This window comes from Hyperolius riggenbachi, chromosome 7, assembly GCF_040937935.1.
Source record: "Hyperolius riggenbachi isolate aHypRig1 chromosome 7, aHypRig1.pri, whole genome shotgun sequence".
NCBI lineage: Eukaryota > Metazoa > Chordata > Amphibia > Anura > Hyperoliidae > Hyperolius > Hyperolius riggenbachi.
Window position 1 is genome coordinate 37754974 of NC_090652.1, and position 25791 is coordinate 37780764.

The 25791-nt window shown below is 46.3% G+C and overlaps 1 protein-coding gene across 5 annotated transcripts in view; it reads right to left on the reverse strand.

The window, feature by feature from the left end:
* STX1B (syntaxin 1B) overlaps positions 1-25791 on the reverse strand; it is a 138916-nt gene that overhangs the window by 65387 nt on the left and 47738 nt on the right. Inside the window, exon 1 of one of the 5 annotated variants that reach the window (XM_068243930.1) lies at positions 22558-22576. The exons of the other annotated variants lie outside the window; for them this stretch is intronic. The gene's annotated coding sequence lies outside the window, so the exon portion shown is untranslated. Of the gene's footprint in view, positions 1-22557; positions 22577-25791 lie in introns of those variants that run through there. 5 annotated transcript variants of the gene reach the window in all.

Here is a 25791-nt window from a genome sequence, read left to right on the forward strand (position 1 = left end):
CCCGACTGGCTCAAGTACCTGGACTCATAGCAGAAGATCCAGGTGGTGGAGGAGGACAACGAGGGACTTATTATCCTGAAGGCGACTGGAGGAAGCCCCAGGTATGTATAAAACTTTAATTTCATCTGTCTCAGGTTTACTTTGTTACACAGTAGTACTATACTCTACATATGCACTCCCCACAGAGCTGCAGGGAATCCACTGAGAATGTTGTGCACATTGAACACAGAGGTGTTGTCTGTTTACAATCTCCTTATTCCCCTGCAGAGTACCTGCACATCATTCTTACATGTACCCACACTTACATTGCCTAGGGCCTGATAGATGTTCTTTGTTCCGGTTTGTACCTTTTACAAGTACTCTTACCAAGGACTAGTTTTAGTCTAAAGGGAATAAATATAGTAGTCTACATATCCTTCTCACTTCAGTTGTCTTGTAAAATTCCTAAGCGTTGGCAGTTAAGAGACAAATTTCATGTTACATACTTTTAATCAACAAAATTGTAATATGCAAATTAGAGGAGTCGGAGTCGAGGAGTCGGTGGAATCCTAAGCTGAGGAGTCGGAGTCGGAGTCGGTGGATTTTTGGACCGACTCCACAGCCCTGGTTAGAGCAGGGCTACAAGAAAATGGCCACCGATTGTCCGCATTTTTGGACATCGGCGACCATGTTCTTGTAGTCCTGCTCTAACTACACGGAGAGGACGCAGGGAGACAGCGCGGTGGGAAGGGGCGACAGGGCGCATTCGTCCTTGAGAGCATGGCGCCCTGAGCGATCGCTCAGGTCGCTCATAGCAAAGGCCGGCCCTGTCAACAACAACAAGATCAACAGCCAAAATAATAAATCATATAATACAGCGCTGTATCCAAACAGAAAAATAGTGCAAACACAGTATATGTTATGTCGGTATTAGCATAGCAATATGAACCCTGGAGGCTTGAAAACCTGTAATAAATAATTCTCATGAACCAGGGAGTTGGTAATCGTATAATGGCATCCCCGTAATGGAGTAATTCAGTAGTAGAGAGCCAACGTATTGAATAGCTTAGCAACACAGCTAGGGAGAGTAGCAACTGCCCGTTCACAGGACCAAATATGGTTGGGCAGGGCTATCATCCCTTGAGTGCAACTGGGAGCTTATGAGGTCCTGTTTCCAGTGAGACAGGATCTTTATCTCAGTCAAGAAATTATTTAACTGTTACGAGACAATCAATAAGGGGGTACGATGCTAATACTGGCCTATGTAGTACTATACCTTGTCAGATTTACGATTCATGGGTAAAAATGAGTAAAGAAAAGAAGAAGAAAGAAGTAATGAAAGGTAGAAAGGAGAAGACCATGAGAGCGGGGGGGCCTGCCCACTCCTCCACGAGGTGAGAAAGTTGTGAACTAAACACATTAGCCCAGGTTAATAGTGCCTGAGTTGGGAATTCATCTCGGACCCTAATATATAATTTGAGAGTGGAGTCCATATTTGATCAATTTTTTTCATGTTGTCCATTAATCTAGCCTTTCGTTTTTCAAAAAATAAAATGTGACAGAGTCGTTGTTTAACCCGGTCAAAAGACAGGGTTGTGGAGTTCCAGGAAGCAGCTATTGTTAATTTTGTAGCTGTAAAAATAAAGTTAATCAGAGCATTTTGAGTGGAGGTCAGGTTCGGATATGGAAGGTCTAAAGCTATGTACACATATATGACAACGTTCGTTCGCTGTGAACGGCGAACAAACTTTTAACTGACGAAAGAACGACCTGAGTAAAGTTAGTTTTTAAAGGTGTGTAACGATCTGATCGTTAGAACGAACGTTACATAACGTAAAGCAACTATTGCGCTTGCGCATAAAAATGAAAAGTTCCATGGAGAAATAGCGAAATGCGCATGTCAAGCCTAGTACGAACGACCGTTTCCAACGATGTACTACTTTTGCAAACGATCGTCATCGGAAAAAATCCGCCAAGCTAGATCGATCGTTTTTAACGATCTAGCTCGTCCATCGTTAGACTTAATGGTCGTTGGCTGCTTTTTTTTAAACGATCGTTGTTTGAAATGATCGGGGAACGATCGTTTCAAACGACTATAGTCACATGTGTGTACGCACCTTAAGGGCTGGAACCCACAGGAGCGCTTTTGGCAGCGTTTTGGCAGCACTGCGATACGCTAGCAGTTTGCCAAAACGCTGGGCTAATGTTAATGGATGGGGCAACTTCCACAGGAGCGTTTGCGTTTCCCAGAAACGCAAACGCAGGACCTGCAGCATTTTGGGAGCGTTAGCGCTTCAATGTAAAGTATTGAAACGCTAGCAGAAACGCTCAGAAAAACCTAAACTGAGCGGTTTTGCTAGCGTTTTGCGGTTCAGCACACTGTAACAAAATGAAAAATAATTCACAGGACCAATCAGGATAAAAACGCAAAACGCAAAACGCTAGGCACCCGCTGGGGGAAAAAATACAATGTTGCAAAACACGACCAAAAACGCGCATGAATCCGCTTGCAAACCGCTCAGACAAAACGCTAGTGGTTGCGTTTTGCGTTTGCGGTTTTCAGTGGGTTCCAGGCCTAAGAGTGTGTGAACAGGATTCTTGGGGATGGGAACATTGAGTAATGACGAGGCCCAGATGCAAACTCTTATCCATAATCTGTGTACCTTCTTACATTTCCACCAAATGTGGGTATGTGTACCAACCTCCGCACAACCCCTAAAGCAATTGCAAGAAGAGTTTGCTTTAATCCTTGACAGTCTTTGAGGGACTAGGTACCACCTAAATAATAATTTATAATTGACTTCAAGCAGATCAGCATTTACTGAAACATGGGGAATATTATTCCAAATATCTTGTAAATCATCAATTTCATCAATTTTCACCCAGCTCTTTTTCCCATTTTGTTATATATTCTGGTTTACGCTCAGAGAACATTCGTGACAGGTCTCTATATATCATGGAAATTGTACCTGGGGAAAATGGGTCTGCTGCGCAAATAGCCTCATATGATGTTTTAGATGAGAGAGAGGAGGTATCAGGTTGATTATTTTTTACAAAGTGAGCTATTTGCATGTACCTAAAGCATTTGTTGGGGGGTAAATTGTGTTTCTCCTTCAGATAGGTCAGAGATTTAACCCCCTGGTCGGTTGTGAGGTCACAAATTCTTGTTAACTTAGCACGGGACCACCAGTGGTAACTAGCAGGTGATAACAAACCGGCTGGGAAAGAGGGATTGCCCAGGAAAGATGCTAAAGGGCGGTGTGATGACATTAATTTCCCTGAGTACTTACAACTGTCCCATATTGCAAGCACATTTTTTAATTATAGGGTTATAAAGCTTATTACGAGTAGGGGGGGGGGGGGGGTTCCAGAGGAGATTTTGCAATTTGATAGGAAGAGCAATGTGTTCCTCTATCAACCCAGGAGGGCTTCCATTTACTTGCATGTCAACTGGTCAATGAAGCCAGTTGGGCAGCTTTGTAGTATAGTTTTAGGTCAGGGACACCTATGCCCCCATTAGACCGTAGTGGAAGCAAATATCTTTTTTAAAGCGAGGTTTTTTGGTGTCCCATATAAAATCGTTGACCTTGTTTTGGAGGGTTTCAATAAATGCAGAAGGAACGGAGACAGGGAGTAACCGAAAAACGTAAAGAAGTTTTGGGAGGAAGGTCATTTTAATGGCCGCAATTCTGCCCATCCATGAGATTGAATACCTCTTCCAGCACTCCAGCATCTTTAAAGCCCCTGGGCTAAAGGAGGGTAATTGTACCAAAACAGGGTATCATAGGAGCTGGTAAGGTATATGCCCAGATATGGAAGTTTACAGTTCTCTATTTGGAATTCAAAAGCGTTGTGAAGAACTTGCATTAACAAGAGGGGTAGGGATATGTTCAGTGCCTTTGATTTTGTATGATTGATATAGAGTCCTAAAACCTTTCCAAATTGTGTTAAAATGTTGGTCAGTGAAAGAAGGGATTTAGTAGGGCAAGTGATACACATTACCAAATCGTCTGCAAATAATGCGATTTTGTGCATTCTATTACCTAACTGTATGCCTTGTATATCTGGTGTGTTACGGATCAGAATGGCTAGAGGCTCAATAAGTAGGGTGGTAGTAGTGGGGACAGAGGGCAACCCTGACGGGTACCTCGTGTAATATTAAGGGAAGAGGATCTGAAACCCTGGTAAACTACCGCTGCTGATGGTGTAGAGTATAAGGCCTTGACCCAGGTAATCATATTATTGCCAAAGCCCCAGTGTCATAATATAGCCAGCAGGTAAGACCATGAGACCGAATCAAAGGCTTTAGTGATGTCTAGTGCTAACAGCATAGAGGGATTAGAGGTGAGGTGAACATGGTGGATTTTAGGCCCTGTTCAGACTATGTGCGTTTCTAGCCGTTTTTCCAGAACGCGTATGGGCAGACTTTGCGCATACAAACGGCTGCTAATGTTTTCTAATGGAATCGTTCACATGTATGCGTATGAGACGAATACGTTTCTCATTCGCATTGCTGCACGTAGTTCTGTGCATCACGCACAGAAACGGACGCAATGAAAGTCTATGGATGCGTATCAAAAAAGCGTACTATTGCATTTTTAGCGTACGTTTCCCTCTGCGTTTCCCATTGTTTCCTGTGTGACACACATCCTTTCAACATGTAAAAACGCAATAGAAGACGCAAGAAAAACGCATGCGTTTTTCAACTTGCGTTTTCTTTGCACTTCTATGCGTTCTTCAAACGCTGACAGTATGAACAGGGCCTATTGAGTTAGTCTGTGAACACTGCCTCCAGCTTGCCTTTGAGGCATAAAACCCGCTTGGTCGTTACGTATGAGTGTGGTGATCTCATTGTTTAAGCGGTTAGCCAATATCTTGGCCAAAATTTTGATGTCTAAATTTAAAAGAGAAATAGGGCGATAATTAGACCAAATTTGTTGATTAGTATTTGGTTTTGGCACTCTACATTATAGATCCCAGCACTGTCTGATCCCATCCTGATAATATCCAGTCACCTCTCTACATTATAGATCCCAGCGCTGTCAGATCCTGTCCTGATAATATCCAGTCACCTCTCTACATTATAGATCCCAGCACTGTCTGATCCTGTCCTGATAATATCCAGTTACATCTCTACATTATAGATCCCAGCGCTGTCTGATCCTGTCCTGATAATATCCAGTTACATCTCTACATTATAGATCCCAGCGCTGTCTGATCCTGTCCTGATAATATCCAGTCATCTCTCTACATTATAGATCCCAGCGCTGTCTGATCCTGTCCTGATAATATCCAGTCACCTCTCTACATTATAGATCCCAGCGCTGTCTGATCCCGTCCTGATAATATCCAGTCACCTCTCTACTTTATAGATCCCAGCACTGTCTGATCCTGTCCTGATAATACCCAGTCACCTCTCTACATTATAAATCCCAGCACTGTCTGATCCCGTCCTGATAATATCCAGTCACCTCTCTACTTTATAGATCCCAGCACTGTCTGATCCTGTCCTGATAATATCCAGTCACCTCTCTACATTATAGATCCCAGCGCTGTCTGATCCCGTCCTGATAATATCCAGTCACCTCTCCACATTATAGATCCCAGCGCTGTCTGATCCTGTCCTGATAATATCCAGTCATCTCTCTACATTATAGATCCCAGAACTGTCTGATCCCGTCCTGATAATATCCAGTTACATCACTACATTATAGATCCCAGCGCTGTCTGATCCCGTCCTGATAATATCCAGTCACCTCTCTACATTATAGATCCCAGCAGGGGCGTAGCAATAGGGGGTGCAGAGGTAGCGACCGCATCGGGGCCCTTGGGCCAGAGGGGCCCCAAAGGGCACTCCCTCAACTACAGTATTAGCTCTCTATTGGTCCTGTGATCATAATATTCACTTCTATAGATAATTTGAATAGTGGTAATCATTAACAAACTATTCCCTGTCCCCTTCTTGTACCTCTAACACTGTAGTTGCCATTGGCAGGTTTTGGTTCGCCGTATCAATTGTTATGTATAGAGTGCTTGGGGGGCCCCATTGTAAAACTTGCATCGGGGCCCACAGCCCCTTAGCTACGCCACTGGATCCCAGCACTGTCTGATCCTGTCCTGATAATATCCAGTCACACCTCTACATTATAGATCCCAGCCCTGTCTGATCCTGTCCTGATAATATCCAGTCATCTCTCTACATTATAGATCCCAGAACTGTCTGATCCCGTCCTGATAATATCCAGTTACATCACTACATTATAGATCCCAGCGCTGTCTGAACCTGTCCTGGTAATATTCAGTCATCTCTCTACATTATAGATCCCAGAACTGTCTGATCCCGTCCTGATAATATCCAGTTACATCTCTACATTATAGATCCCAGCGCTGTCTAATCCTGTCCTGATAATATCCAGTCATCTCTCTACATTATAGATCCCAGCGCTATCTGATCCCGTCCTGATAATATCCAGTTACATCTCTACATTATAGATCCCAGCGCTGTCTGATCCTGTCCTGATAATATCCAGTCACCTCTCTACATTATAGATCCCAGTGCTGTCTGATCCCGTCCTGATAATATCCAGTTACATCTCTACATTACAGATCCCAGCGCTGTCTGATCCCGTCCCGATAATATTCAGTCACCTCTCTACATTATAGATCCCAGCGCTGTCTGATCCTGTCCTGATAATATCCAGTCACTTCTCTACATTATAGATCCCAGCGATGTCTGATCCCATCCTGATAATATCCAGTCACCTCTCTACATTATAGATCCCAGCACTGTCTGATCCCGTCCTGATAATATCCAGTTACATCTCTACATTATAGATCCCAGCGCTGTCTAATCCTGTCCTGATAATATCCAGTCATCTCTCTACATTATAGATCCCAGCGCTGTCTGATCCCGTCCCGATAATATCCAGTCACCTCTCTACATTATAGATCCCAGCGCTGTCTGATCCTGTCCTGATAATATCCAGTCACTTCTCTACATTATAGATCCCAGCGATGTCTGATCCCATCCTGATAATATCCAGTCACCTCTCTACATTATAGATCCCAGCACTGTCTGATCCCGTCCTGATAATATCCAGTCACCTCTCTACATTATCGATCCCAACACTGTCTGATCCTGTCCTGATAATATCCAGTCACCTCTCTACATTATAGATCCCAGCGCTGTCTGATCTCATCCTGATAATATCCAGTCACCTCTCTACATTATAGATCCCAGCACTGTCTGATCCCGTGCTGATAATATCCAGCAGTGGTGCTCAGCAGAGCTCGAATATTCGAGTAGCTCGAATATTCGAGCTCTTTTTCAGCTATCCGAGCTCGGTATTCGAGCTCCGAATAGCTGTAGCTATTCGAATGGGCTATCCGAGTACACTCGAATAGCCCATTCACTATTCGAGCTATTCGAGCAAACGGCGCTATTCGAGCTCGGTACCGAGCTCGAATAGCGTCATAGCCCAGATTGATGTCCTTAGAGCCAATCAGAGGGCTCCCAGGCCCTCTGACGGCAGCCAATCACAGAGGGGGACCCTGGCCAGCCCCTACCCTATAAATAGCGGCCGCCATGTTCCGTTTCTCCATGCTTGCCTGAGACTTGTACAGAGAGAGAGTTGCTCCTTTGTGCTTTGGCTTAGCAAGTGCTCTATTGTGATCATTTACCTAGCGTTTTTGCTCACCTACACCTGCCATATACACCTATATTGTTGTTAGTTAGATAGACATTGTATTTTAGTTAGTAGCTTGTGTGTTTCATTAGAGACAGGCAGCTGCTGCAAGCTTACAGGTTTAGGCCTCAGGGGGGCCTTGCCTCTGTGGGCAGCTGTCCTCTGTTTATTTCTCTCATCTATACCAGTATTTCTGCTGTCCTTTACTAATAGTATTGTAGTTATACTGTACTAGGAGTAGGACACTCACTGACTGTCACTGTTTATAGGCTACTAGCTAGCTCCTGCGTGTGTGCACTCACTCACTGTCTGTGTGTACACACACTCTATTTCCTTCTGATTACTGATAGATTATTGTTAGTTAGTTGTACTTACTGTTACTACTTACTCTTACTGTACTAGGAGTCTAGGACACTCAGTCAGACAGTCACTGTGTTCATAGGCTACTAGCTCCTGCGTGCGGTCACTCACTGTCTGAGTGTACACACACCACCCACACTCCATTTCCTTCTGATCGCTGATTGATTATTGTAATTAGTTAGTTCTACTTACTGTTACTACTTACTCTTACTGTACTAGGAGTCTAGGACACTCAGTCACTGTGTTCATAGGCTACTAGCTCCTGCGTGCGGTCACTCACTGTCTGAGTGTACACACACCACCCACACTCCATTTCCTTCTGATCGCTGATTGATTATTGTAATTAGTTAGTTCTACTTACTGTTACTACTTACTCTTACTGTACTAGGAGTCTAGGACACTCAGTCACTGTGTTCATAGGCTACTAGCTCCTGCGTGCGGTCACTCACTGTCTGAGTGTACACACACCACCCACACTCCATTTCCTTCTGATCGCTGATTGATTATTGTAATTAGTTAGTTCTACTTACTGTTACTACTTACTCTTACTGTACTAGGAGTCTAGGACACTCAGTCACTGTGTGTTCATAGGCTACTAGCTCCTGCGTGCGGTCACTCACTGTCTGAGTGTACACACACCACCCACACTCCATTTCCTTCTGATCGCTGATTGATTATTGTAATTAGTTAGTTCTACTTACTGTTACTACTTACTCTTACTGTACTAGGAGTCTAGGACACTCAGTCACTGTGTTCATAGGCTACTAGCTCCTGCGTGCGTGCACTCACTGTCTGAGTGTACACACACCCACACTCCATTTCCTTCTGATCGCTGATTGATTATCGTAATTAGTTAGTTCTACTTACTGTTACTACTTACTCTTACTGTACTAGGAGTCTAGGACACTCAGTCACTGTGTTCATAGGCTACTAGCTCCTGCGTGCGTGCACTCACTGTCTGAGTGTACACACACCCACACTCCATTTCCTTCTGATCGCTGATTGATTATTGTAATTAGTTAGTTCTACTTACTGTTACTACTTACTCTTACTGTACTAGGAGTCTAGGACACTCAGTCACTGTGTTCATAGGCTACTAGCTCCTGCGTGCGTGCACTCACTGTCTGAGTGTACACACACCCACACTCCATTTCCTTCTGATCGCTGATTGATTATTGTAATTAGTTAGTTCTACTTACTGTTACTACTTACTCTTACTGTACTAGGAGTCTAGGACACTCAGTCACTGTGTTCATAGGCTACTAGCTCCTGCGTGCGTGCACTCACTGTCTGAGTGTACACACACCCACACTCCATTTCCTTCTGATCGCTGATTGATTATCGTAATTAGTTAGTTCTACTTACTGTTACTACTTACTCTTACTGTACTAGGAGTCTAGGACACTCAGTCACTGTGTTCATAGGCTACTAGCTCCTGCGTGCGTGCACTCACTGTCTGAGTGTACACACACCCACACTCCATTTCCTTCTGATCGCTGATTGATTATTGTAATTAGTTAGTTCTACTTACTGTTACTACTTACTCTTACTGTACTAGGAGTCTAGGACACTCAGTCACTGTGTTCATAGGCTACTAGCTCCTGCGTGCGTGCACTCACTGTCTGAGTGTACACACACCCACACTCCATTTCCTTCTGATCGCTGATTGATTATCGTAATTAGTTAGTTCTACTTACTGTTACTACTTACTCTTACTGTACTAGGAGTCTAGGACACTCAGTCACTGTGTTCATAGGCTACTAGCTCCTGCGTGCGTGCACTCACTGTCTGAGTGTACACACACCCACACTCCATTTCCTTCTGATCGCTGATTGATTATCGTAATTAGTTAGTTGTACTTACTGTTACTACTTACTCTTACTGTACTAGGAGTCTAGGACACTCAGTCACTGTGTTCATAGGCTACTAGCTCCTGCGTGCGTGCACTCACTGTCTGAGTGTACACACACCCACACTCCATTTCCTTCTGATCGCTGATTGATTATTGTAATTAGTTAGTTCTACTTACTGTTACTACTTACTCTTACTGTACTAGGAGTCTAGGACACTCAGTCACTGTGTTCATAGGCTACTAGCTCCTGCGTGCGTGCACTCACTGTCTGAGTGTACACACACCCACACTCCATTTCCTTCTGATCGCTGATTGATTATTGTAATTAGTTAGTTCTACTTACTGTTACTACTTACTCTTACTGTACTAGGAGTCTAGGACACTCAGTCACTGTGTTCATAGGCTACTAGCTCCTGCGTGCGTGCACTCACTGTCTGAGTGTACACACACTAAATTTACTTGTGATTACTACTGATTATTGTAACTGCTAGTTGTACTTCCTGACTGTTACTACTTACTTACTGTACTAGGGGACACTCACTCAGTCACCTCACCAACCAACCCACTCCATTAAAGTACCCCACTTTTCACCCGCCCTTTTACAAAACTTTTGTCTATACGCCCAAAACATTTAAGATGTCTGGAAGTGGCAGCCAGCGCGGTTTGGGCAAGGGGAAGGGCAGCAAGGGAATCAGGAGGAGAGGGAGCAGCATTGTGGCAAGCCGCGGCCGCGGGCGCGCCACCATGCACAGTTCCGCAGCAGCAGCAGCAGCGTCAGTGGCTAACATTCCTCCCATAGCCACTGGCCGTGGACGCCTTGGGCGCCGCCCAGCAGGAGCATCTGCAACTCACGCTGCAGAGACACAGCAGCAGCAGCGTGTAGCACCTGCTCCCATTTTCCTCCAGCCGGGTCGGAAACGTCCCATTGAGGAAAAGGATGCAGACACTGTGGTGCAACTCATGACGGAGGATGAGCAGCCCGCCATCAGCTCTGCATCCGAGGCCTCCACCCTCACCACCACCACCACCCCTGTTCGCAGCAGCCGCCCAGCAGGGTCTGGGGAGGAGGCCAGTTCACCGTCACTCGCCGACCTGTCATTCAGCAGTCTTTTGACCCCAGGCATCATGAGTAAATTGTCTGCTGTTGTTGGCGATCTTGAGGAGGAGATGCTGATGGGCACTTTGGGGGATGAGGGATTGGACAGCAAGACTGTGGCGACAGTCAAGCAGCCCATCCATGCATCAGGAGAGGAGTTTGGGGGGTCCTCATCCCAGCAGGACATGTTTCAGGAGGGGGAGGATGATGATGACCCGGTGACAGACAGAGACTGGGTGCCACCACCTCCAGGGGATGTCGTCCTCAGCAGCTCTGAGGAGGAGGAGGAGGATGCTCTTGTGGGCCTTGCAAGGAGGCGCATCATTGCAAGCATTGGCAGCAGCAGTAGGCAGGTCCCACAGCCTGCTGGTGTCTCAGGCTCAGCAGCAGCAGCAGCAGCATCTGCCAGTACCACCACCAGCCGCACCCAAGCCCCCCAAGCCCCCCCCCCAACCACCACAGGGAGACAGGCAGCAGCGCTTCCATGCCGTAGGGGGATGTTTAAGTCACCAATCTGGCGATATTTCACCATGCCCACTGTGTACAGCAAGTACGCCACTTGCAACCACTGTCAGCGGAAGTTGAGCAGAGGTGCAGACCCCTTAAAGTTCTGCACCAGCTCGCTCATCAACCACCTTGCGGCTAAACATTTCCACCAGCATGAGGAGTTCCAGAGGCTGAAGGCATCTGGTGCTGGCAGTGGCACCACACCCATCACTGCACAGCCTTCAGCAGCAGCAGCAGCAACAGCAGCCACCCGCCCTCCTGCTCCTCCAGCAGCACCAGCAGGAGTGCGGAAACGCACTGCTCCTCCCCCCTCTGCAACTCCTGCCGCCGACACTGAGGCCTGTTCTGGCAGCCAGTCCTCAGTGGCCTCCTCTGCTGTGTCTGCTAATTCCCGTGTCAGCAAAAGGCCACGCCAGAGCCTTTTGAGCGAGTCCTTCCAGGGGGTGGTTAGGGCTCTGCCTCCCAGCAGCCGTCGCGTGCGGCAGCTGAACGGCTTGCTGGCACGGGCCATGTGCTCCCAACTCCTGCCGTACACGCTCGTGCAGGAGGGGAGCGACATTCGTGCGCTGCTTGCTTGCGCAGCCCCAGACTGGCAGCTCCCCAGCAGACACTTCTTTGCCCGCAAGGCCATTCCTGCACTGCACCGCTTTGTGATGGCCAATGTGGAGCGAGGGCTGGAGCACGCGGTTGGTGAAAGGGTCCACGTCACCATGGACTCCTGGAGCAGCCGCTTCGGGACAGGCCGCTACCTGTCCTTCACTGTCCACTGGGTCAGCTTGGTGGAAGGGGGTGAGGATGGGAGAGCAGCAGCGGGCACAGCAGCAGCAGCAACACAGTGGGTGGTGCCACCCCGCAGGCTCAGGGGAACTGCAGCAGGTTCCTCCGATCCTCTGCCATCCTCCGGCACACCTGGCCAAACCCCCCGCCTCAGCAGCAGCGTGAAGGCCCGCCACTGCCAAGCGCTGCTGCACTTGGTCAGCCTTGGGAAGACCAAGCTGACGGCAACCCATGTGTTGGCCAAACTCCAGGAGCAGGAGAGGATTTGGCTGACCCCCAGAGGCCTCAGAGTCGGAGAGGTGGTGGCCGACAATGGGGCCAATCTGGTTGCCGCAATAGACAGGGGAAACCTGACCCACATCCCCTGTCTTGCCCACGTGCTGAACCTGGTGGTGCAGAAGTTCCTGCGCACCTACCTGGGGATGGGCGAACTGCTGGAAACGGCAAGGAATGTTGTGCGTCACTTCCGGCGCTCGGCTGCAGCCTGTGCGAGCCTGGAAGACGTGCAAAAGGAGCTGGATCTGCCACGCCATCGGCTGATCCTTGACGTTCCGACTCGCTGGAACTCCACCCTGGCGATGTTGGAGCGTCTGGTTGAACAGAGGCGCGCTGTCAAACAGTACCTTGCCCTGGCCACTGTTTCCGCAGCTCAGAGAAGGGACAAGACCAGCAACTTCCCGTCCATCGTCCCCGATGATGACTGGAGGCACATGCAGCAGGTGTGCTTAGTGCTGGCTCCCTTCCTGCAGGCCACAAACATGGTGAGCAGGGACCATGCTATGGTCTGCGAGTGGGTGCCCCTGGTTTCTCTGCTGAACAGGGCCCTCGATGCTTTGCTGGAACAGGGAGCGGCAGCCTTGGACCAGCAGGAGCGGCAACCAGCTGCGCAGTCCACCTCTGAGGGGGAGGAGGAGGAGGACTTGGTGGAGGTCCCTGACCTGGCTGCTGATGAGGGGGATCAGCACAGCGCAGCTGAGTTGGTGCGGGGGTGGAGAGAGGATGAGGCGGCAGAGGAGGAGGATGAGGACAGCACTGACGTCGATGTGCCAGCAGACGTGGCCCGCCTCTTCCCAATGGCAGCGCACATGCTGACGTGCCTGCGCAGGGACCCCAGGGTGATCCAGATGAAGCAGAGGGAGGACATCTGGATCAGCATGATGTTGGACCCACGCCTCAAGGGGAAGTTGAGCCAGTTCCTGCCGCCTGCAGGAGGAGACCCAGCGCAACAAATAAGGAGCTTGCAGCAGGCCCTTGTTGAGCGCTTGGAGGAAGCCTTCCCCCAGCCTTCCACCCCCACTGTCCAGCAGCCAGCACAGAGGCAGCAGCAGGTGCCTGCATCCAGCAGCAGCAAGCGCCCCACAGACCTGCTGTCTCTCAGCCACGAGCTCTACAGGACTGTAGAGGCTCCGGCAGCAGTGACTAGAGAGGAGATGCATGCAGCAGCATCCTCCTCCGGTCACAGCCAGCGCCTGACCCGCATGGTGGCTGACTACATGGGGTCGTACAGCGGGCTTGACAGCGATGCCCCTGTTGATCCCATGGAGTATTGGGTCAAGCGCATGGAGATCTGGAGCGAGCTGGTGCAGTACGCCCTGGAAGTGCTGTCCTGCCCCCCTTCCAGCGTGCTGTCCGAGCGCTGCTTCAGTGCAGCTGGTGGCGTGGTCACCGAGAAACGCTCACGTCTGTCTCACAAGTCTGTGGACAGACTGACGTTTCTCAAGATGAACCAGGCGTGGGTGGAAGGCGAGTTCCTGGCCCCTGTTGTCGGCGAGAGGGGGACATGAACTGGCTGCCGGAACCATCGTTAATGTGCCTTACCACCCTTTACCACCTCCTGGCTCCTGCTCACTAAGCCAGCCTGGTTCACTTTGACTATTACGTCGCCTGCAGCCACACATTTTACACCTACAGTGGGCTGCTGTGTACTGCCCTTCTGCTGTCTGTCTGTGTTTCCCACTGCCAGGGTACACAGATGATTTACCTTCTGCTGCCACTCTGCCACCAGCTATTACGTCAAACAATAGCTATATTGGTTGCAAAACCAAAAACCAAAAAACCATAAAAAAAAAAAAAAGGTTTAATTTTTCTGAGGTGCCCGGGTTGAAAACTGTGTTGTCCCAGTTGTGTATTGGACACAATGTGGGCTGCACGACCGCTGTCTGGGACCTCCTGTTGTGTTTATTTACAGCCCTGGTATCACCGCTAGGTACCAGGGCTATTATGTCACGCTGCCTACCTGCTGCCACACTCACACTGCTCCTCCATACCTCCTCCTGCTGCTGCTGCTGCTGTCTGTCTGTGTTTCCCACTGCCAGGGTACACAGATGATTTACCTTCTGCTGCCACTCTGCCACCAGCTATTACGTCAAACAATAGCTGCTCGCCTACTCCTCCATTCCTCCTCCTGCTGCTGCTGTCTGTCTGTGTTTCCCACTGCCAGGGTACACAGATGATTTACCTTCTGCTGCCACTCTGCCACCAGCTATTACGTCAAACAATAGCTATATTGGTTGCAAAACCAAAAACCAAAAAACCATAAAAAAAAAAAAAGGTTTAATTTTTCTGAGGTGCCCGGGTTGAAAACTGTGTTGTCCCAGTTGTGTATTGGACACAATGTGGGCTGCACGACCGCTGTCTGGGACCTCCTGTTGTGTTTATTTACAGCCCTGGTATCACCGCTAGGTACCAGGGCTATTATGTCACGCTGCCTACCTGCTGCCACACTCACACTGCTCCTCCATACCTCCTCCTGCTGCTGCTGCTGCTGTCTGTCTGTGTTTCCCACTGCCAGGGTACACAGATGATTTACCTTCTGCTGCCACTCTGCCACCAGCTATTACGTCAAACAATAGCTGCTCGCCTACTCCTCCATTCCTCCTCCTGCTGCTGCTGTCTGTCTGTGTTTCCCACTGCCAGGGTACACAGATGATTTACCTTCTGCTGCCACTCTGCCACCAGCTATTACGTCAAACAATAGCTATATTGGTTGCAAAACCAAAAACCAAAAAACCATAAGAAAAAAAAAAAAGGTTTAATTTTTCTGAGGTGCCCGGGTTGAAAACTGTGTTGTCCCAGTTGTGTATTGGACACAATGTGGGCTGCACGACCGCTGTCTGGGACCTCCTGTTGTGTTTATTTACAGCCCTGGTATCACCGCTAGGTACCAGGGCTATTATGTCACGCTGCCTACCTGCTGCCACACTCACACTGCTCCTCCATACCTCCTCCTGCTGCTGCTGCTGCTGTCTGTCTGTGTTTCCCACTGCCAGGGTACACAGATGATTTACCTTCTGCTGCCACTCTGCCACCAGCTATTACGTCAAACAATAGCTGCTCGCCTACTCCTCCATTCCTCCTCCTGCTGCTGCTGTCTGTCTGTGTTTCCCACTGCCAGGGTACACAGATGATTTACCTTCTGCTGCCACTCTGCCACCAGCTATTACGTCAAACAATAGCTATATTGGTTGCAAAACCAAAAACCAAAAAACCATAAAAAAAAAAAAAAAGGTTTAATTTTTCTGAGGTGCCCGGGTTGAAAACTGTGTTGTCCCAGTTGTGTATTGGACACAATGTGGGCTGCACGACCGCTGTCTGGGACCTCCTGTTGTGTTTATTTACAGCCCTGGTATCACCGCTAGGTACCAGGGCTATTATGTCACGGCGAGCTGCCTGCCTCATTGACTGCCTGCTGCCACACACTCATCCTCCTCCTCCTGCTGCTGAATTTACCTCCTGCTGTCTTTGTGTTTCCACTGCCAGGGAGCACATACAATGGCGCTTCCAACATGCGTGCGCCCACCAGCTATTTGTTACGCTCAAAAATAGCTGCATTTCTTTAAAAAAAAATTGAAAAGAGAAATACGTGAAGAAGAATAAGACTATATTGAAAAGGAAGGAGAAGATGAAGAAGAAGAAGAAGAAGAAGAAGAAGAAGAAGAAGAAGAAGAAGAAGAAGAAGAAGAAGAAGAAGAAGAAGAAGAAGAAGAAGAAGAAGAAGAAGAAGAAGAAGAAGAAGAAGAAGAAGAAGAAGAAGAAGAAGAAGAAGAAGAAGAAGAAGAAGAAGAAGAAGAAGAAGAAGAAGAAGAAGAAGAAGAAGAAGAAGAAGAAGAAGAAGAAGACGATATAGAAGAAGACGATATAGAAGAAGACGATATAGAAGAAGACGAACAAGTATATACAGTAACACTACTGAACAAAATTAAGGACACAACTTCTCTTTCCACATTTTTTTTTAAAGGAACATCCCCACATAATCACTTGCTGTTGTTACTTGGAAAAAAAGAGGTTTCTTGCATCATTCACCCTCAAAACAAGTGTTGGAAGCTATTTAAGGCCAATTCGAATAGTCAGCTCGAATAGTCAGCTCGAATACCGACTCGAATAGTGAGCTCGAAGTCCGAGGTCGAATCGAATAGTAAAAATTATTCGACTCGAATATTCGAATGACCTCGAATAATTTACTATTCGAATTCGACCAAACTCGAATTTTAAAAAGGGGTATTTGAGCACCACTAATATCCAGTCACCTCTCTACATTATAGATCCCAGCGCTGTCTGATCCCGTCCTGATAATATCCAGTCACCTCTCTACATTATCGGTCCCAGCGCTGTCTGATCCCATCCTGATAATATCCAGTCACCTCTCTACATTATAGATCCCAGCGCTGTCTGATCCCGTCCTGATAATATCCAGTCACCTCTCTACATTATCGATCCCAGCGCTGTCTGATCCCATCCTGATAATATCCAGTCACCTCTCTACATTATAGATCCCAGCACTATCTGATCCTGTCCTGATAATATCCAGTCACCTCTCTACATTATAGATCCCAGTGCTGTCTGATCTCATCCTGATAATATCCAGTCACCTCTCTACATTATAGATCCCAGCGCTGTCTAATCCCATCCTGATAATATCCAGTCACCTCTCTACATTATAGATCCCAGCGCTGTCTGATCCCGTCCTGATAATATCCAGTCACCTCTCTACATTATAGATCCCAGTGCTGTCTGATCTCGTCCTGATAATATCCAGTCACCTATCTACATTATAGATCCCAGCTCTGTGTAATCCCGTCCTGATAATATCCAGTCACCTCTCTACATTATAGATCCCAGCACTGTCTGATCCTGTCCTGATAATATCCAGTCACCTCTCTACATTACAGATCCCAGGGCTGTCTGATCCTTTCCTGATAATATCAAGTCACCTCTCTAAATTATAGATCCCAGCGATGTCTGATCCCATCCTGATAATATCCAGTCACCTCTCTACATTATAGATCCCAGCACTGTCTGATCCCATCCTGATAATATCCAGTCACCTCTCTACATTATAGATCCCAGCACTGTCTGATCCTGTCCTGATAATATCCAGTCACCTCTCTACATTATAGATCCCAGCGCTGTCTGATCCTATCCTGATAATATCCAGTCACCTCTCTACATTATAGATCCCAGCACTGTCTGATCCCGTCCTGATAATATCCAGTTACATCTCTACATTATAGATCCCAGCACTGTCTGATCCTGATAATATCCAGTCACCTCTCTACATTATAGATCCCAGCACTGTCTGATCCTGATAATATCCAGTCACCTCTCTACATTATAGATCCCAGCCCTGTATGATCCTGTCCTGATAATATCCAGTCACCTCTCTACATTATAGATCCCAGCACTGTCTGATCCCGTCCTGATAATATCTAGTCACTTCTCTACATTATAGATCCCAGCACTGTCTGATCCTGTCCTGATAATATCTAGTCACTTCTCTACATTATAGATCCCAGCGCTGTCTGATCCTGTCCTGATAATATCCAGTCACCTCTCTACATTATAGATCCCAGCGCTGTCTGATCCTGATAACAGTAATAATATTTATGTATTGCACAGGTGCCTTGTTTGGTGGGTGCATTGCATTGATATGTAGATGAGGGAAGACCTTTCACTATGACAAAGGGCACAGGCCTCCCCCTCATGCACACGCTGGACTGTGACATATTGCACGCGCCGCACACATCCTGGGAGTGAAGGCTGGACAGATGAATTGAGCGGCTGTGGGTCCGCCTGCCCCACTGTCTGCCTTTGTCTTGTGGGGAGTTCTCTGCCTCGTATCTGCATTCTGCCAGAGTACAGCGCTCTGCAATGTGTGCACTGCACCAAGCCAGACTGACAGCATGCAAGACTCAGAGGGGCAGAGAGGCGGCAAGCAGAGGAGGACAGGAATAGAGAGTGTCAGAGAGACAGGGAGATAAGATGGGGAATGAGAGGACAAGAGTAGCCGGGCAGAGAGAGAGTGAAGAGTGAGAGAGGGGAAGGGAGGAGGGATAGAGGGAGACAAAAGACAATGGGGGCAGTAAGAGAAATCCGAGGTGGAGAGTGAGAAAGAGCATGAAGGAGGGATAGAGAGGAAGAAAGAGGAGCCATAGAGGGGGGTACAAAATAAAGGACGGGTGGTGAAAGATAAGACTGGGGTGCCAAATACAAGAGAGCCAGAGAGAATGGGAGGAAGGCCATGCAAGAGTGAGGGGGGGAAGGAGAAAAGGAGGATGGCAGAAGAATCATAAGGAGGGGAGGAGGTGGTGGTGGGTATAGGAGGTAAGCTGAGGAGGCGATAACGGATGTGGTGGGCATAGGAGAGGATGGTGGTAGTGATGGTGGGCAAGGGTAACGAGAGTGGTGGAAGGAACAGGAAAAGGGGGCAGTGGTGGTAGGCATAGGAGGTGAGAGTGTTGGTGGGGAGGGGAGAGTAGTGGTGGACATGGGGAGGGTGGTGGTGAGCATAAGAGTAGAGGGTAGTGGTGGGCATGGGGAGAGTGGTGGTAGGGATAGGAGAAGAGAGTGTTGATGGGCATATTAGGGGAGGTTAGTTGTAGTGGTGGGCATAGGAAGGGATGGTGGTGGTGGGTATGGGAGCTGAGAGTGTTGGTAGGCCTAGGAAGGGATGGTGGTGGATATGGGAGCCGAGAGTGTTGGTGGGCATAGGAAGGGATAGTGGTGATGGGTATAGGAGGTGAGAGTGTTGGTGGGCATAGGAAGGGATGGTGGGTATGGGAGCTGAGAGTGTTGGTAGGCCTAGGAAGGGATGGTGGTGGTGGGTATAGGAGCTGAGAGTGTTAGTGGACCTAGGAAGGGATGGTGGTGATGTGTATAGGAGGTGAGAGTTTTGGTTGGATATAGGATAGGAAGGGAGGGTTGTGGTGGTGGTGAGGGGAGGATGGAGGTGGTGAAAATAGGTGGGTAGTGGTCATGGGCATGGGAGAGGAAGTACTGGTGGGCATAGGAAGGGAGGGTAGTGGTGGTGTTGGGAATAGTAGGGAAGGTGGTAGAGGGTATAAGAGGGAACAGTGGTGGTGGTGGGTATAGTAAGTGAGATTATCACTAGCACGACCCCACCTAATACTATACCTTTCACCTATGCCTAACATTACCCCCACCTCCGACCTTCTCCAACCCAACCGATAACCGTCTGTGTCTGTGTGTGGTCCGTGTGTCCGAATAACCTGATCCAAATTACCTGATGGGAATTATAATTATGCCACTGACTAGAGCAAAGTGTGTGTACGTAGACAGAGAACAGCCTAAAGGGACAAAAGGCAAACTATAGTAGTAAAAAGATCATACTCAAAGTAAGAACCGATCAGCAGTGGGGTTCCACAAGGCTCAGTGCTAGTTCCAGTTCTCTACAACATATTTATAAATGACCTTGTAGTTCGAATAGAAAGAAATGTTGCCATTTTTTTTAGATGATACAAAATTATGTAGAATTATCAACACTCCACAGGACATACTATGGAAGGGCTTTGCCAGCATGACCATTTAGACAGCCATATGGCAGATGACATTTAATGTTGATAAATCTAAGAATATGCATCTTGGCTGTGCCATCAACATAACAACATATACACTAAACGGAATACAATTGTAAATATCACACATGGAGATAGGGTAATCATTTTGTCTTACAAGCAAACCTAATGCAAATTGTATCAAAAACATCACTTGTATTAAATATGCATACAGCTTAAAGTGGGAGAAAACTCTGACATAACATTAAAAGAAAAAAGTGTTTTCCTACTTTTAATTACCCATACAGTTATCATATTTGCTTTTGTGCACAAGTATTATTGCCGATTTACAAATTACAAATTAACAAAGTGCAGTTTATCTGCTCTGAAAGCTGCCACTGCGTTTTATTTCATAGCTGCTTCTCAGCTCAGTTTTGGCAATTTGCTAATGTTTACTAATGTATCTGACAAAGGAATGTAAACAAAAGATAATTGTTATCACCTCTTCCCCCTCCAAGCTTTCCACTGAAGCAAGAAGTTTTCCACTGAAGAACAAAGTGCTGTGTTTAACTGTTTAAATGCTGTTCTGCTGGATTTTTTTTTGTGGTAGTAGGTTTTATGCTGTAAATAATATTTTAGAACAGAGAGGAAATTCAGGCTAGATTCACAGTGGGACGTTGCGTTTTGATGCCACGTTAAAGTCGCACCGCAAGCTTACAACTCAACGCGCTCAAAAAGTGGCAACGCAGCGTTACCGTCGCATACAGCAGATACAGTAAAAAATACAGGCAATGAAAAGTATGCTTCCAAGTTATTACTGAGCATGTGCAAACAGTCCAACGCAGCTAATAACGTGTATAACGCACTGCATGCAGTACTTTTACTTAACGTGCAGCGTTAGGCACCAACGCAACGTGTGCACTGTGAACAGGGCATTGATTTTTCATTGCAGTGAGTTATTCTGCGTTAAATGCTGTTTTAACGCGCGACTTTAACGTCCCACTGTGAACTTAGCCTCAGTTCCATACCACTTTAAGTAAATAAAATTCTAAGTTGAATAAAACTGAAACCAAACTCATGAGACTCCAGTATACTACTCCCTCTGTATAAATCGTGAGGCAACACCTGGACTATGGGATAGAGTTTTGGGTACAGTAGCAGTCTAATTGTGGTCAACACGCCAAAACTAGAAGAAAACAATCAAAATGTATTCATGCAACTGACACGCAATCCAACTGACAATTGTGTCGTTAGCACTCAGTGTCCTCCTTTTTCAAGGCATGTAGAAAAACTGTACATACATATACAAAACATCATATCCAGATAACAAGCCACACCCCCATGATGCTACTCCACCACCCAATCCCATAAAAACGACTTCACGTTCGTAGCCATCAGAAAAACCAAAAGCCCCCTCAACTTTTTAACCCTCACACTGCCAGCTACTTTTTTTTTAAAAAAAAGTTACATGCCAGTGCCAGCTATGTTTGAACTGTGTTTATTAAATGTCTTACCCAAATTTTTATTTCTTTAGTATTTATATAACGGCGACATCTTCCACAGCGCTGTACAGAGTATATTGCCTTGTCTCTACCATAGTCACATGTCTATATTGTGTAGTGTGTGTGTATCGTAGCCTAGGCCCAATTTAGGAGGAAGCCAATTAACTTATCTGTATGTTTTTGTGATGTGGGAGGAAACCAGAGTATCCAGAGGAAACCCACACAGACACAGGGAGAACATACAAACTCCTTGCAGATAGTGCTCTGGCTGGGATTCAATCCGGGGACCGAGCCCCGCAAGGCGAGAGAGCTTACCACTACGCCACCATGCTGCCCATAGCTACGTGTACCAAAATCCATATTAGTCAGCAGGGTTTGTCAGTGAGGTACACATACATGTGAGATGATTGAGAATTAGGCTAATTATGATGAAAATCTATCGAAAAATGGAGCAAACAGATCTTGCCGTGGAAGCTTTTCATTGGTCCATTTTCAAGCTGCATAGGCTCTCTAATTTTAGCATATTTCAAGTAAAGTAGAAAGTGGACACTGAGCCCAAACGCAGTACTAAATGCCTTTTATGCTAGGTACACACGATACAATTTTATAGCAGATTTACCTGCCAGATCGATTTTTTCCAGCATGTCCAATCTGAATTTCGATCGATTTTATGATAGTTTTTCTGATCGATTTCCGTTCACTTCTATGGAAATCAATCGGAAAATTGATCGAAATTCAGATCGGACATGCTGGGAAAAATCGATCTGGCAGGTAAACCTGCCAGAAAATTGTATGGTGTGTACCTAGCATTAGACGTTCGTGGCGAAAGGCATATGGGGATACAGAAACGCCTACAGACGTCGGCTGCAGCCTGAAGTCATTTTGTACTAAAATGACTTTAGACGTTCTGTGGCGTATAGATGCGAAAAAATACACCCGTGGTTGTCCGTGGCAGGCTAAGGGTTAAATCCTCCCTGATTGTCCGGCAACTCTATAAGCGAAATCTTACCCCATTATTGAGATCATTCTGAAAGAATTTGTCAAATGTCCTTACGAGGCAGATGTGCTCTATTCAGAGTGATCTCCTCCCATCGCCTTGTGCAGCCTGCACAGAATGTGTCGTTTCCTATTAAACACACAGGCATAAATCACATCCACTCAGCTCTCCTCACACTGACACAGAGAGGAAAGGAGAGCAAAATCCTGCTTACTAGACTCCCAGTGCTGAATGCCCTGGGCAGCTAAAAGAGGAACTGCAGTGAAAACAACATCATGAATACAATGGCTTATTATTATTTTTACAGTATTCATTTATAAATTATTAAGGCCTCTTTCACAGTAAGACGTTGCGGTTTGATGCAATGTTAAAGTCGCAACGCAAATTACACTGCAATGCCCCCAAAAAGTCGCACCGCAACTTAATGCCCTGTTATCGTCACATACAGTAGAGCATGCAGGAACTGAAAAGTATGCTTCCAGGTCATTACTGAGCATGTGCAAACAGTCTAACACAGCTGATAACGTGTATAACGCACAGCATGCAGCACTTTCACTTAACTTGCAGAGTTAGTCACTAACGCAACGTGTGCACTGTGAACAGGACATTGATTTTTCATTGCGGGGAGTTATTCTGCGTTAAATGTTGTTTTAACGTGCGACTTTAACGTCGCACTGTGAAAGAGCCCTAAACGCTGAGTTTTTGCCGCTAATCGAAGTTTATGGGCCGCATGAAAAAAACGCTATATAAAAAAAACCTCATATGCGTTTTGTATGCGTGTATTTTTAAAAAATGCTGGTTTTGTTGCATGATATTCAAAAACGCATCAAAAACGCACATAATGAAAGTCAATTGGAGCGCAATGTATTGCGTTTTTTATGTGTTTTTTTTTTATTGTTTTGTGATGTGATCCTGTTGTCTTCCTAGTGATTTTCATAAAACGTAATATAGAAACGCATTGAAAACGCATATACGTTTTGTATATGTGAACTGCAAACGCATAAAAATGCATGCAAAACGCTAGAAAAATGCAAAAAAAATCACAATCTAATTCCCTACCATAGCCCTATGTCTATATTGGGTATGTGTTGCAGTTTAGGGCCAATTTAGGGGGGAGCCAATTAACCTATCCATATGGTTTTGGGATATGGGGAGGAAACCAGAAGGCCCCAGAGGAAACCCACACAGACACGGGGAGAACATACAAACTCCTTGCAGATGTTGACCTGGCTGGGATTCAAACCAGGGACCCAGCTCTGCAAGGCAAGAGCGCTAACCACTATGCCACTGTGCTGCCAGTATAAATCACAGACCTGAAACAAGCATGCAGCTAATCTTGTCAGATTTTTCATCGACATCTGATCTACATATGCTTGTTCAGGGTCTATGGCTTAAAGTATTAGAGGCAGAGGATCAGCAGGACAGCCAGGCAATGGGCATTACAGTAGAATCCCTTTAAAGTAAACTCCAAGGGACCAGGGAAAGTAGTTTACTATATCAGAACTGGTCATACATTGTACTGTATTTTACAGATGCATTTGTTGGGACCTAAGGACTGAGTTTACTACTATATCCAGAGGTTTACTATATCAGTTTACTATAACCAGATTCTACTATATTTAAAAGGAAATAAACATGTCAGCCTCCATATCCCTCTCTCCTCGGGCTCCCTTTAGGACAACTGAAGTGGGATATGGAGGCTGCCATATTTATTTCCTTTTACACAATACCAGTTGCCTGGCTGTCCTGCTGATCCTCTGCCTCTAATACTCTTAAGGGGCCCATACACTCAGCCGATTTTCTGGCCGATCGATCGATCAAAATTGATCGATTGATCAATTGCAAATCGGTTAGCCAACCGATTTCGATGGATTTCCATCGAACTGGCAGGGTGGAAAATCTAGGTCGATCTGATGAGATTGCTTATCATTTTGCATTGGCCCTAATGGAAATCTGATGGCAAAAAAATGCCATCAGATCGAATTTCAATAGATTTCAAACTGAAATCAGATAGTTAAGAAATCCATCTGATGATCTATCTGCTGCTAATCTGACGAGTGTATGGGCACCTTTAGCCATAGCCCCTGAACAAGCATGCAGCAGATAAGGTGTTTCTGACATTATTGTCAGATCTGACAAGATTAGTGGCATGCTTGTTTCTGGTGTTATTCAGACACTGCTGCAGCCAAATAGATCAGCAGGGCTTCCAGGCAACTGGTATTGGTTAAAAGGAAATACCGATAAATAAGTCAGCCTTCATATTACTCTCACCTTGGGTAAGGGTTAACTTAAAGGACACCCGAAGCGAAAATAAAATAATGAAATAAACAATTGTATCTATCTTCCTTCTCCTAAAAATGACTTTTTAAGATATTCCAGTTTTATTTTATGTTTAAATGTACTTTTAAGTTTTAACAGTTTTATTGTTTTTTTGCTCAATGACACATTAATTTAAGTATGCCAGAGCTAAAATCTATGAACTATTGAACCTTTTTATCTCTTTCCTGCTCTCAGAAGCCATGTTCTGCTAGGAAAGTGTTTTATACTTGTCATTTCTTATCAGTGAGGGTCACACTGTAGTCACTTCCTGTCTGAGTCAGCCACTTACATACATGATATTTAACTCTTTCAGGCAGAGAAAGAAAAAGGGAACACAGCATAGTTATTAGTGTGCTTGGCACTGTACATACACATGTCTTTCTCATCATTTCACACATAACTTCGGGTATCCTTTAAAAACAAATAAATAGGACAGCCACCATATCCCACTCACTTCCGGTGTCCTTCAACAGTATTTTTTGTTTTGTCTTTGTTATCTCTGTGATTTCTGTAAGGATTGTGGTTTGCACCTTCATTATAGGCCGTTTGTGCCCAGTATAGAATTGTTCGATGACTACAAGGCTATGTTTCATTGCTGTAGAATAGCCTGTAGCAGATAGGAGTGGGAAGAATGAAGGACAAAACGTAGGAAATAAAAGCGTACACAGAGCAGGATGAAGATTTCTCTGCCACGGATGCTGGGAATATTTATTAGTTTCTATAAAGGACACTTGGAGGACCTTTGCACGGGATTAACGCATAATTAGAAGGACAGATGGACAGGTGATGACCGCTGTGTGATACCGGGAGAAGTGCGAACGCCACTATCCGCCGTTAACCCCTTCCACGCCATCTGTTCAGCCTTCCTGTCCTACCGTCTGTCCCAGCGCGTGCCTCCCCTCTCTGCGTAGCCCCGAGCCCCCAACA